Source organism: Pezoporus flaviventris, unplaced genomic scaffold (genome assembly GCF_033815535.1).
Source record: "Pezoporus flaviventris isolate CSIRO_AGI_PZ_B2104156 unplaced genomic scaffold, CSIRO_AGI_Pfla_v1 ptg000007l, whole genome shotgun sequence".
Classification (NCBI taxonomy): Eukaryota; Metazoa; Chordata; class Aves; order Psittaciformes; family Psittacidae; genus Pezoporus; species Pezoporus flaviventris.
The window spans coordinates 19,992,231-20,006,751 of record NW_026892555.1 but is presented as its reverse complement, the minus strand read 5'-3'; positions in this window follow the sequence as shown (position 1 = coordinate 20,006,751).

Below are 14,521 nucleotides of genomic sequence, written 5' to 3'. Positions count from 1 at the left end.
GGGTCTTCTGGGGGCCACATTTCTTTCAGGGCATGTCCATCTGGTCCAATTTGGGTCCTCCAGAGGCTGCATTGTGGTGGATGTCTGCTCCAGCATAGACCTCTCCAGGGCCTATGGCACTATACCTGCTCCCCTCTGCCCCCCTCCATGGGCTGCAGGCAGATACCTGCTGTTCATTTCCTTTCAGTGATGTATCTAGGCTACAATTATCTGTGGCTAAACAGACTCGGAACTGCTGTTCACAAGGAAGTGAAGATTAGAGAGTATTAAATGTCAGCTATTTCAAGACTGGTCACTAACGTCTGATACTGCTGGGCTTTTTTAGAGGGTGAAGAGAAATACTATGGATACAGGGGGTGGGAGTTAGTCTGTGTCAGATTTGATTTATAGAGAAAGGCTAGAATCAAAACCTCGTTTTACTGTTTGTTATATTTCTATGGTTCTTAAAAGATTTCTGGCAAATGGAACAGGGTTAGAACTGTAGAAATGGAAAATTTTCACTCTGAGAAGCGTGCCAGGTGATTCAGATAGGAATTAATTTGTGGAAGAAATGAAGAGTGTGGTCTACTCTGGAATGTGAGGAGTATGGGAATTTTATTTTTATTATAATAAACATCAGTCCTAATAGGAAAAGCAGGCATAACTGGATTGTCTCAATTTACATCTCTGTAGGTAAAATCTGAGGACACAGCTATTGCACAGCACAAGTATCTGAAAGAGCAGTGTACAAGTATTTTAGTAAATTTAGCATAGGTCTTGAAATGCTCATGGGTACCCTTTGAAAACTGACAAAACTTAATAATGAAATCATATGACAAAGCAATACCTGCAGTGAGTTCTGGGATCACCGGGACTAAGGAAGAAGGAGTGGAGAACAGAGGGTAGAAGAAGAGGAAATGTGGTAGCTCAGGGATTGTAGAAGGGGCAGTTAAATAGATGCAGAAAAGAGCTAGTAACTCATTAATGAGCAGGAAGGGGTATGGAGGAGTGTCACCACAGCTATGGTGGACAGAGCAGGAGAGAATTTCAGTGAACTTAAAATGAACCACAAACTTGTTGGAAGAAAACAAGCACCACTGTATCTTGAAGAAGAGTAAGAAGAGAGCCTGGGGAAGTACTGTCTGGTCATCCTTATCTTGATCCCCTGGAAGATGATGAGCAAGCTATGTTAAGGCCAGGAAGGTGGTTAAGGGGGGGTCAGTGTGGATTTGTGCCTTACCAACCTGATAGCCCTCTACCAAGGCCATTAGCACAGGAGGATGTGAGATGCATGAGAGGAATTCATCTTGACTTAGCTATGTGCTTGACACTGTCTCCTCTAGCATCCTTAGTGACAAACTGATGAAGTACAGATGAGATAGGGGGACAGTGAGGTCAACTGAAATCCAGGTGAACTGAAGGTCTCGAAACAGGACCTGCCACCTGTTATTAGTGGCATAAGGTCCAACCAGAGGTCACTTACTAGTGATGTACCCTAGGGGTCAATACTGGGGCCAGTATTGATTATCATTGTTATTAACGTCCTGGATGATGGCACAGAGTGCACCCTCACCAAATTTGCTGGTGATACAAAACTGGGAGGAGTGGCTCATACACCACATGCTCCCTCCCATTCAGAGGGCCCCTGGTACGGCGGAGAAATGGGCAGATGGGAACTTCATGAAATTCGACAGGGTGAAATGTGAAGTACCACATCTGGGGAAGTTTGATTTTCATAAAGATACTGATAATTTTGAAAGCTTTCTGAAAGAAAAATGCATCGATGTTCTGCTGAACCACTAGATACAGCAAAACATTGCCGGCAGTGACTGACTCCTGAGCAGAACTGTTTAGAAGGTAACTTCTTCCCGGGTACTTTTGTACATGAATTTGGTAGGGTTTTTTTCAGAATTCCCACTGCAGAAGGTGTGTTTCAATTCTGCTTCACTGCTTCTGTCAACAAGTGCAGTGTTTGTCTTCTGCCCAACTGGGACTGGATTCTTAGAGTGATTTGCCACCAGCTTAGTATTCGTCTCCAGGCAGGCAGTGTATAGTTTATCTAAAGCTGACGTAAACTTCAAAAGTGCGATAATACGTGAGATGAGTCACAAACACAGGATGTCACCCTTCGCTTTGTGGGGATGGGATCCCTGCCTGAGATCTTTTAGTGTTGCTTCAGTATAAACAAATTAACTCCGTCACTTTCTGTACTATGGCATTAACTGTGAGAGTCACAAGTAGGTAAATGCTTTATCTTGCAAAGGTCTGGGGTTTGTGGATCACCAAGGAGTTTGCATTTTGTAGGGTCGGGAGGAATACAAGTGTAATATTTGAATTCCTGCAACTTCATTGAATTGGATTTTCCTGAGGTTCATTTGAGTCCATAAGCAGCTTATTGCGGATGTTGTATTTCCCTAAGACTTCGGGCCAGATGGTGTTGCTAGATGGTGATGCACCTGAGAAGCTGTGTCTGTGTGAACACTTTTGGAGAGCCCTGCACTAGACAGTCAATGGGAAAGCTACAGGGGAAGCCAAGTCAAGTGAAAGTAGATGGAGCGCCAGCTTTTAATAGACAACTGCAGTTTTATGTTAAAGAAGCATGAGCATGCATGATGTTGTGGAGATGTTCCCTATTTATGGGCCCAGTATTGCTCTTCTAAAAACTTTGGTGATTTCCGCTTTTGTCTCATGTAGGCTCATTAACAACCTCTCCAGTCTTACACTGTGTCTGTGGTGTGCTCTCTAACGCATTGTTTTGACTGTAATCTTCTGAATGGAAATCTTTATTTTTCACCTCCAGAGTGCGATCTCGAGCTACTTTCAAAAAGCTGCTGTTTGTAACGCTCAGCCTCTGCTGCATGGTGTGTATTTGAACTGCAATGTTTCGTCTTTTCATAATGTCATCTCACGGACACGTAATACCAATATTGTCCATAAGTGTTAAGCTTTGCTTCCCCATACTCCATAGAGATTTGCATGGTGCCATGTATGTATTCAACCTCTGCCTGAAGAGATTGACAAGTCCTGACCAGTGTAACAGAGTTCTGGTGGACTCAGAATTGCTACTTGAAGTAGTGTATGTCCAATTTCAGGTACACTGTCAGATTTCAGTATTTCAAAAGTGTATTCTTTGACTACACTGTTTACTGTTTCTGTTGATTTTGCCACATATTAAATGGAAGGATTATTAGGGATCACATGCTTTTTTTTCTGTCAAAGCAAAAGTCTTCAACTTTCAACCTTATGTACCGTCTCCTTTTGCAGTACATGACCCTACTTCAAACCAATGGCAACAAAGGGAAAAGACAGATAAAGCAATCCTGCAGCTGAAGGCTGTAAAGCACTGTCACAGGCCTTTTAATCCTCTTTTCATTTTTTAAATGGGTTTCTGAATTTTTTTGAAGTGTGAAAATGCTCCTGTAGTTCCTGAACTATGGAGTTTTCCTTCTACAACAAACTTAGATTTCAAGTTACCTATTCAAAATTTAGGGGTTTCATAGCTTCTAGTAGAGCCTGACAGAGGCTTGTCTTTTCCTTCCAGACTCTTCAGGAGAAATTCCTGGTCTCTGCAGACAGAGACACTGTGGACATCATTACTTGATTACTTTATTCTGGCATACATTTTGCTCTTCTCACTCTCTTTCTTGTGTTAGTAACAGTGTCAGTCCAAAGCAGATCTGCCAGCTGGTCCAGCAGACAAGGACTTCTTCTCCCATGTACCGGTTACCTGCTATGGCAAAGAGAAAACAGAAAAACTGTTTTCAACTTAACTCACCTGTAAACATGAGGGAGAAAGCAAGAACAAACATCAGTGTGGGATACACAGAGCAATCTCAGTTGGTAAGGAACCGCTTCCCACACCGGAGCACCCAAGGGCAATTGCTCAGCCCTGCTTGCTCCCCTGTCTTCTGCTCTGTCATATCCCTTGGTTGCATCACTGTCACAGGTCATTTCATGCTCCTTACTGAATCCTTCAGGTTTTTGTCCTTCTGCTACTCTGATTTTTCCATCTTTCCCTGGCTCTCACTCTTTTATGGTCTTCCACTGTTCTCTTCCTTTTTTTCCTCTTGGATTTATAAGCCAACTGTACCAGAGGTTGCAGTTTTTAATGTCTTCATGTTGCTAAGCAATATTCTTTCTCTCTTCTCAGCAGTCTGGTTTTCTTAGAAATATTAAGTATCTGCAATCCCCACTTGGTTGCCCTGCATTCAGGTGCATCCTTGTCTTTATCTCCCATAGCTAAACAGCAGCCTAACTTGCCAAATTCTTCCATGTGAATGTTTGTAGACATCAGTAAAACTATTTCTTTTACTATTTCTTAGCCTGATGGCAACATGTATATTGGCATTTTTCTAATAGTTAATGTGGTTAGTACAGTAAAGTTGTGGGTTTGAATAATTTTATGATTTTTTGCTAATGGAAAAGTATCTTAAGATAATTGGGTAAAAATAACTTTACATTCTTAAAAAAGCTCCAAATCTTTAAATGCTTAAAAAGCAGCTGTATATTCATTAAATACTTTGACTTTCTGAGAAGGTATTACTTAAGGCAGGTAGAAAAGGATTCTCTTGTGCTTGGGGGAAAAAAGCTGTTGTAATAATGGAGTTGCCTTTCCCGTATAAATATACAAGCGCTTCAACCCTTAGAGCTTCGAAACTGAGAAAGCTAAAATGATTGGGTTAAATACTGTCCCCATTTCAGTTATGATGGTCTTGTTTCCATCAGGCTAGAATTACAATTACAGTCAAAATGCTGAATAAAACCTGTAATCTTCCTGTTGCTCTGCTTTGCTGGAAGACGGTTCAGGTTCCTCATTGAGGCCTTCTTATCTCTCATCAGCTCTCACACAACTGACCCCAAGAACTTAATAGACTAACCTGAACAATAATACAAAATCCATTTATGTTTTAAAATAACTATGCAAGAACATTGTTCCTCTTGAACTATTTCCTAATTAAAAATTAACAAAAACACACAACAGGATCCCCACAACTGTAATTTGAGTTTTAGAAGAAGATAATTGTGAATTTCAAAGCAACTTTTAGAAGCAGGTCAGCTACTCGACAGTACTAACTATATTCTTTTTTAAATGTAATTACTAACAAATTGCCATATCTTAAGTAAACCTTTGCAAATGATATTATTTCAAAGCAATGAATTTTTAACTACCCAGCCTTTTTGGATGGCAAAGGATTCAGGATGTGTGAGAATCTCCTATGAAAGAACTGAAGGAGCAGAGTTAGCAGACAGAAGGTAGCAAGCAAGAGGAGGTGTGAGATTCAGCTCTAGACAGCGAAAATCATGTTGTCTGCATGTTAGCTGGATGTCTAAGCTCTCACCATAGACAGCTTGATATGCAGTTTGCCACAGCTGTTTAAACAGAGGTGTCCATTTCACACAAAGTAAGGCAGCTGAGATACCCTGGTAGAATCATAGAATCATTTAGGTTGAAAAAAGACCTATAAAGTCATTGAGTCCAACCACAGGACTGGCAGGTAAGACAAGGGGCCACTGGCAGGCCCATGTACTTCTGGATCTTACCTGGGTCACTAGGTACTTTGCTTGTCTACCCGATTTGACCCTTCTCTGGCTGGGCAGCTGAACTGCTTTTCAAGCTATTGGTTAGATCCCCACCAGCTTTAACAGGACAGAGACAGATGTCTTCATCTCTAACTGAAAACCAAGGGCTTCATTTCCATACTACAATGTCTCCAACCTCTCATTGTGAGCTGCAGTTCTTACACAGAGCTCTGCAAATCACAGTGTTACACCAGGCTGCTTTAAGCTTTCTATTTTGCTGTTGCTTTTTAAATGTTCTTGAAGTATTCTACACCTGCGTTTTTAATCCCTACCCATATGATGAATTGCATGGAGCATGAAACAAAGGTGCTGCCATCCTGCTGTGTGTGAACCCAGACAAACGTTGAACACACTGATATGGTATCAGTGATACAGCTGTGGTCAGTGACAGCAGATTTGGGCTCATGACTGTCTCAACCATCAGGAGCACAAAAAGCAAAACCCACTTGCTATTGACCCATGGTCCTGAGGCCAGCTGACTCAGGCTCTTCTTGCACAGATGTAGTGCAATAACCCCGTGGCACACAGTGAGGACCCTCAAGTGCAGAGTGAAACTGGCAATAAACAATCTGTGAGCTCAAGTGATGTTGTGGATAGACTTAACAGCCAAGAGAGGCAATACCGTACAGATGTGTTGTGGTCTGTAGCACAACTCCTTCTGGAAACTGCAGCTGAATAAATCCAAAATTCAGGGAACGTTCTCAGTGTGAATGAGCGGACTTTGCCTGCAGTCGGTGACGTCTGGAGAAGGCTGATCTTTCACTAAAAGAACTGTTTAATCTGTCTCCTCACTGTGCTCTGATTAACCTCACAGTTACGGCTGAGATACGTTTTCTGTAACTATATTGGGATGACAGCTGTTGTTCTCAGTCCTCTCTTTACCCACATCTTTCTCCTTCCACAATGAAGGTGAAGAAACATACTGATTTTAACTGAAATTAGGCTTCTCCCATTCTCTGATTTGCAATGGCATTAGTGAGTACAGGGTTATAGCCAGGCTGCAGTTACAGAAAGCTATAGGGTTGACCAACGCAATATGCTCATAGGATCATGTTTGAAAATAGGCCTCAAGCCTGTTCAATTGTGACTAACACTGTGGTCATATGCGAATTTCTCCTGCCTTTTCTGGATCATTTCTCACAAGGGAATGCTATTTGCACACAGCAATACCTGCATACAATCTTGCACAAACCTATGACTCTTCTGTTCCTGAAGGATGGGAAAATAAAAATGTTCCTTTAGCAGGGACAGAATTGACTTTACTAACCTCCTCTCACAGCTGTAGTAACTTTTGAGCAGGACTCTTCATGTTTTCACATGAGGAGTTTCAAGGCCAGGTTGGATAGGGCGTTGAGCTACCTGGTCTAGTGGAAGGTGTCCCTGCCCATGTGATGGGGGTTGGAACCAGATGTTTTCAAGGTCCCTCCCAACCCAAACCATTCTATGATTCCATGAGGATCTTCACTGACAGAAATCACCAGAGCTTACTTTTCCTTCTCCCTCTCCTTGAAGTATGGGTCTGATCAGACTCTACAAACCTTTTACATTTCTCTCACGCACTAGGATAGCAACAAAGGAGGCCATAGAATAATAGAATAACTCAAAAGAAGATCACAATAATTGTATTTTGATCTAGAGTCCTTGATGCCCTCTCAAGGGAACAGCTCTAGTGTTGTGAGTTCATCTCATGAACAAAGGGAGACGACTAGCAGGAGAACCAAAGTGGAAATCAGCTAATGAAACTCTCATGTGATAGTGGGACAATTTCTTCCCAGGCAGCTCTCTGAGTGTTTTGTACATAGCTAGTACAAAGTGCTTCCCTCTTAAAGCCAAGTATCAACAGAAGATACGGATAATTCAAAGCTGTCAAGATTCTTTATAACATTTATGTTGTATTCAATCATGACTATAGATTTCTTTTAATGAAGACTGGAATGTGAATGTCTTTAAGCCCAACAGGACAGTCATGTCTGGCAAAGCTCACAGAATTTCAGCTTCTGCTGCTGGCTCGAAATGCCTCACTGATCTAGTGCTTATTTGCTGGTAAAGCAGTCTTAAACATCTAAATAGAGTAACAAGTTATACTTCAATTATTGCAGTGCCATCCTCTCTGTTTAAAAATGAACATAAAAGATATCAGATGGGATTTGCCAGGTTAAAAAGGCAAAATGTAGATAGGAAGAAAACCTAAAAGGAAAACCGCAGTGTTTAAAATAACAGATTTTTATTCAGTGTATAGCACCTCTGCTTTGTGTTTTGAAAGAGAACAGCAGTATCATGGTGCTCTAAGGAGCACTTACTAGGAATGTCTTACAGTGAAATCTGGTAACTGTTTTAGTTGCAATTTTGGTGCTATGTGTAAAAAAGCAGTAACTTCAGCACATCATTCAACCACATCGTGACAGCAAAGTTGTAAATCATTGTTTTCAAACTCAGGATGACTCATGAATAAATAAAATTAGTTACACTGAAATGGGTTTTCATAACCTAAGTAATACCTGGTGATGAAGCTCTTGAAATAAGAGCAATAAATGTTGGTGGTGGTGGTTGTGGTTTTGTTGTTCTTCTTATTAGGGCAGGTGAGCAAAGCTGCTTCTGGTGAGGTTTTCTTTAGGTTTGGGCCTTCAGACTGAGCCAGACCTGAGAGCTCCATCAGTGATAGGGAAAACAGATGAAGGCAAATTTAAACACAGCCAGGAAGCCCTGAGGTCCCTGGAGCAGGCCAAATGGCTCTGGCGCAGCAGCTGCCATGGAGGGCAATGCTTCCTCAGCTCCATGTGCCCCTGCCTCCTCAAGAGCAGCTGGGCTCCTTTGGAGGATGGATCTTCTTCTTGATAGACCTTTTTGCTTTTATATACTACATCCTAGTCTGTGTACCAGCATGGTATTCAATTCAGTATGTATATATTTACTTTAGCAGAAACCCAAAGGCTGGAATTCCCTTTTTGTGGGTTTGAGAAATGAGGCACAGAGCTAAACCTCCAAATGTTCAGATTCATAAATCCATCCTGTCACAATTTAAATTAAGCCCAAATATTCAAATACAATTAAATGCTATCTACTCACATTTTGCCACAAAGTATGGTAGAGCAGAAAACCAAAAAATTAATAACTTAATAGAATTCCTAAAAAAAACCAACAAACAAAACAAAACAAAACCCCAAAAGAAAGCCAGTAATTATTTAATACCATTCATAGGTCAAAACCTGTTGCAGTGTTTCCGTAATATAGAGGTAGTATGTCACTACTGAGGAATAGCTAGCTGCTCTAAAAGAAATTATCTTAATTTTCCTTTCCTGGATTGACTAACTTTCCACTGTAGTTTGTTTGATTAAGGTGTTAAAAACTGTAGCAAATTTTAACTGAGGCAAATCAGTCTGCCTTGAGCTAAGCAGCCTTTGAGTCGTCATCATTTACAGATATGCACATCATGGCAATTGGAGATCAGTGCTACCTTAGGTTAATTCACAGATGAGTCAACTCTTTAAGATACAAATGAATGAACCTGCCCTTAATAGAGGCAAAAAAAATCTTAGCTGAAGAAGAAAACCTCCATCTCAGTAAAAGAGCTTGGTTATACAATGGAGAGGGAAGATGCAGCCCTTACAACACAGCATTTCTGCTCCGTCTGTAAGTAAGAAACTATTGCTTCTGGCAAACAGACTTGAATTGGCCAGGAGCAGCCACAAGCCCTGCTCTGCTTCTGAGGGGGAAATGCATAGCTGTGTTGTCGTCATTCAGAGAAGGAGTGGAAGGAAGAAATAAATAATCTACAGAGGTGGGAATAGATAACTGAGATATATTTTTAACCTGATGTAAATCCTGCTCGGTGACGTGCTGGTGAGTCACTAGGGTGGGTGGAAGTGATTTTGCATAATAACGGTATCATCTGCTTTCTCCACTTGCACTGACACACAACAGCAAACACAGGCACTGTGCAGCAGTCGGTGAGTCAGATGCTGTGTACCAACCTAAAAACGCTGAAACCTCAAAATATTTACAGTTGCATTTCATATCTCAGTGTAAAAAGGCATTGGGAGCGGGCATTGGTGTGGTATCGTTATTTTGGGCACCCCTGGGACTGACCACATCACCAAGGAGTCAAAACTTTGGAAGAGCCTTAGGAAGAAGTTGCTGTAGACTCTGCAGTGTTTAGACAGAATAGAAGAGGACATGAACAGGAGGACAGGCCCTTTCAGAATTAACATTTGTAAAGAATGAGGTTGAATTCGGAACAATTGTACTGAGGTAAGTTTTCAATTTAATTTAAAAAAAATCTCAGCTGAAGCACTGGAGCTCAAAAGACTCAAATGAGCAAAGTGTTGTACTGAGACTCAGAAATACTCAGAAGTGCTTATTGAATTGAGATCTTTATTTCTCATTTTAAAACATTTTAATATTTTAAACATAATTTAAGGATTCAGTATGACTGCTCCTAATTGAACTCTTACCTAACACACTGATCATACTACAGGAATCAAACCCTGCCAGTTTCCCTCTCCTTATTTTCCAGTCTCTTGACATGGTAGGGAATGGAAACAAAGCCTAAGAAAAGGGCAAAATAATACATTTTATCAGATTTATAGGTGACTTCATGGACCCTGTATAGAATTAGCAATTCCTCAACTTGCAGATCTTTCCTAATGCAGTACACTACCAATGGAGTGCCTGCCTGCTTCCTTTCTCATTGCATTTAGATTTCCCCGCACTGTTGCCTTAGGCTGTTAGAGTATCTAGTCTATAACAAAACAAATGAATTACCTATAAACAATTAAAATGTATAAGTACCTGCTTAATCTTGCAATACCCTCAGAGAGAAGAATGCACGTGAAGGAAACAGTCAAAGCTATTTTGATTAAGATCGAGGTATTAGGGCCTTAAAATTTCAGACTCACTCTGCCAGGAACATCTTGAGTGATAAATGTTTACCCAGTATGATACTTAGTTCCATGAAATACTGATTTCATAACTGGGTTTTATGATTTACCTTCTTAATCAGGGACAAAGTGTAGTCTTGGAGCAGAGCACAAGATAAAGACTTTATGTGGAGGAGCTCTGCAGAGACTTGGGTAAATGAGAAAAAATCCATCACCACCCAGTGCTACCACTGAGTTTGCAGTCTGAGGTTTCCAGCTTCTGCAAGGCGGCAGCCGTTGATTTCCACCCTTTTAGTGATAAACTCAACAGCTCTTTCCTCTGGAGAGTGCCACCCACAAATTCCCTGTGCGAACAATTTCAAGCCTCTTTCCGTATCATCCTTGCTGCACTTATACTTAATATCCTGGCTGGGTATTATACTTGATCTGCTCTTCTCAGGCTCCTTAGCAAATAGATACTTAAAGACTCTCAAATAAAGTGCAGCACAGCTGACAATGTTTTTTTTTCCCAGAAAATAACGCTATTTCCCGAGATACCTATTTGCATGGGTCTGGGTCACCCAGAAGAAGTGGAGCAAGATCTTCTACCTTCTTTAAGAAGGAGATCTCAGCTTGGCTGAATTCACAGGAAAGTATTTGAGAAGATATTTTCCCTGAGAACAAAAATACTTTGCCATTAGCAAGTGTGCTGTCCCTGTAGCATCCCACTTTCCCAAAACCCCAGTATCCACCGTCACCCAACACCACATCTCTGACTCTATTGAGTGGTTGCAATCCATTTTCCATCCTTGACTGCAAACAGGATAATGCTCTGCTCCAAGTGCAGCAGAAGGTATTGACTTTCACTTCACAAAATGAAGCAAATATTGTGGTGTAACTTTAAAACCTTTGAACTCCCAACATTTTAGAGGCTAGATGGAGGCAAACCTAAGATTTTGTCTTTCCATGTACCCACATTGAAGACGTCTTTGTACAGAGCACACCAAAAAAGCAGGATGGACACTGTGCAAACATGCACATCTGGCCCAAGTGAATATGCGTGTACTGATCCTAAATCTCCTGCTCATGCAAAACTTACAGTTGGCTCATTAGGAAGTATTTGCTATTCAACAGAGGAAGGAGACTGGGCCACTGCGAAGTACAAGGCAGCATTAAAGTCCAGCTGTAGCTCAAAGGCTGGGAAAGCTGGAAAGCTTAAATGACCATGAAATTTTCATGATCATACATCATTGCAGGAAATTTCCATGTGGCACAGTTATTCACAATTAGGAATCTGGAAATTTTTCTTTTGGGTTTTTTTAATCCAATTTAAAACTAAATTGGCAGGTTCGGATTGAGGAATTCAAAACCTTGCTCTCTGGCTACGTGGATATTAGGATTTGAGGTTCTGTTTCCGGATCCTCTTCAAACATGAAGAAGGTGCAGTAGAAAAGTAAGTTAACTAACTTCTTCCTATTTATGAGCTGTTCGGTGACATCTTAACAAACCTTCAGCTGTAGCTAATATGGAGTATCACCTATACATGTTTAGGAAGCTGTGAATATAAAATTGAAAACCTTCTTGATTTCAATGGATGTATGAGATGCATGCTATCATTTCCTTGTAGAAAGAAAGGCATAATTAATGCAGAGCAACGTGGAAATTATATGCTATAAATTTGAAAATGGTTTGAGAGAAATATTTGAGCAATCAAGACAAGAAAATTGTACTTTCTAAGTACTCATAACAGTAAAGATGAATGTTTTATCATTCACTGAAGTAAATATCTGCTGTCAGGAGGAAAGCTGACTCAAATATACAGTGTGAAATCTTCAGAGACAATCTTGCTTCCAGGCTTATTACAAGTTGGAGTGATGATGTCAAATGGATAGAACAATTTAATTGATTTTATTTCTCCTCAGATTCACAAAGCATCTGACTAGAAAGAGCAAGTTTGAAATACAAACTCCTCTCTGCCCTCTAATGATTCTCTGGAACCACAGGAATCCCTAAGTAAGTAAACTGACCTCCTTTTTGCTTTCTGGTGTGAAGCAAACAGGTTTGTGTGAAAAGCTGGAGCCTAAGCTCAGATTTAACTGGTGTACTTGCTAAACTCCATCTTACAGAGCAAGTTGAGATACCACTGACAAAGCTGAAATGGGGCAGAACATCTTTTGCCTGAACCTCCCTATTGCTTCTTCTGCTTGTAACACTGAAAGCAAACATACATGCAGTTACGGTCATTGGGGTACAAAAGAATTAATTGTTTGTTTGTAATAGTCAAGAGAACATTTTTATTTTGAGGTATTTTTAAAGTTCATTTGAACCTTGCCAAACCTTAACGTTTGAGAATGAAAATGATCAGGGGTTATTGCTTTCCAACTGAGTTAATAAGCCAATCGAAAATGACACCAGCCATGTGCTCACCTTGGGTGTACACAATTCCTTAGAAGTGGGATGTAAGACCTCTCTGTTGGCTTCAGGCGCCACTATATTCCATTGCCCTGGGGACTATCTGCTGGTGGGCAGCCTGATTGAAATAAAACCCCTGCTGGAGCCCTCTTTTTTTAAAAAAAAAAAGAAAAAATTCTTATTAATCCACAAAAGCATTACTACAATGATGAAAATGGTGAGGCACTGGCACAGGTTGCCCCAGCCCTGGCAGTGTTCAAGGCCAGGCTGGATGGGGCTTGGAGCAACCTGGTCTAGTGGAAGGTGTCCCTGCCTGTAGCAGGGAGGTTGGAACTAGGTGACCTTTAAGGCCCCTTCCAACCTGAACCATTCTATGGCTACTCTATGATTCTATGAAAAAGTAGCTGCTTCCTCTCAGATCACTGCCCCTCTGATTCTGGGACCTTGGTAGCACAATTACGTGGGCAATAAATGTCAATAGCACTCCTGTGTTGTGAGGGAACTCAGCAGGTCTCAGTAGGAAAGTAGGATCATTGTGAGTCAGTATTTGGCTGGGAAGCTGCCTAGAAACCTGTTGGTAGTCATCTGCTTTGGGAAGCATAATGGGTGATTCAGCAACCCCAGCCTGAATCACTTTGAAGCCAGCATGCAGGACCTACTGGCTGGGATGCAAAGCTAAGGCCTGTTGGATGCTCTTGAAGATCTTGTACCAGCCTTTAGGTGCAAGAGCTTTTACCTCCAGAGAGGTTGTGCTTGTACTTGCAACTCTATTAGCACAGGACAGTCTTGAGTTTCTCCCAGTTTGACTGGGGACATCCTTTCTGGCAAACAGCTGTTCTGTATAATGGCATGAAGTGTGCAGTACACATGACCTCTGTATTGCTCTGTAAATTGTCTTAGGAGGGAGTGTCATACCTGTTGCTCTGCTACAAAATGAGGACAGGAAAGAAACATTTATTTGGGATAAAGTCTTCCTCTTGTGATACGATCACATAGTGCCTAGCATTCCTGAGGCTTGATCCGGCCCTGGCTGGGGCCTTGAGAAGCAGCTGTTCCAATACAAACTGCAGCCACCATCAATGTGACTCAAAACAGCGTCAAACCTCTGCATCTGTCATTTAGATTACCTGCATTAGCATAAATTATAGTCTGTTCTGCAGGAATTTCATGTTCTGGGTTGCTTCCCAAAGTGTATATCCCCAAAGGGAAGAATGGAAGTTTCTCTGGAGTAGAGCATTCACTATTGCATCTTGAATTCCCAATTATACAGCAGCAGACCAGCTAACAAGAAAGGTGGAAGCCAGGCTCTCCTGGCAAAATCAAGGGAAGGGGAGATGGCTTTGTGAAATGGGGTGCAAGACCCAATCAGAGTACATAAAGGGGGTGCAGGCCGGCTACGCAGTGCTGGCTGTGGCTGACTGTCAGCCTATAGATGTGCAAGTTCTGGATGTGTAAATATCCAGCGCAGGGAAGAGGCAGCGCTGCCCACCCGCCGAGGGGCTCTGCGCGCAGAGCCAGCACCGCGACGGGGCAGCGATGGGAGGGTCTACCCGGGTGCCGGGGATGGGAAAGATCGGGGACGCGCTAGGAGCCGGTAGGATGGAGGGAGGGGAAAAGCGGGAGAGGAGGGAAGGGGGTAAAGGGAGGAGAAGGGGAGGGGACAGCCAGGAGGGAGGGGAGAGGGGGAGCTGAGG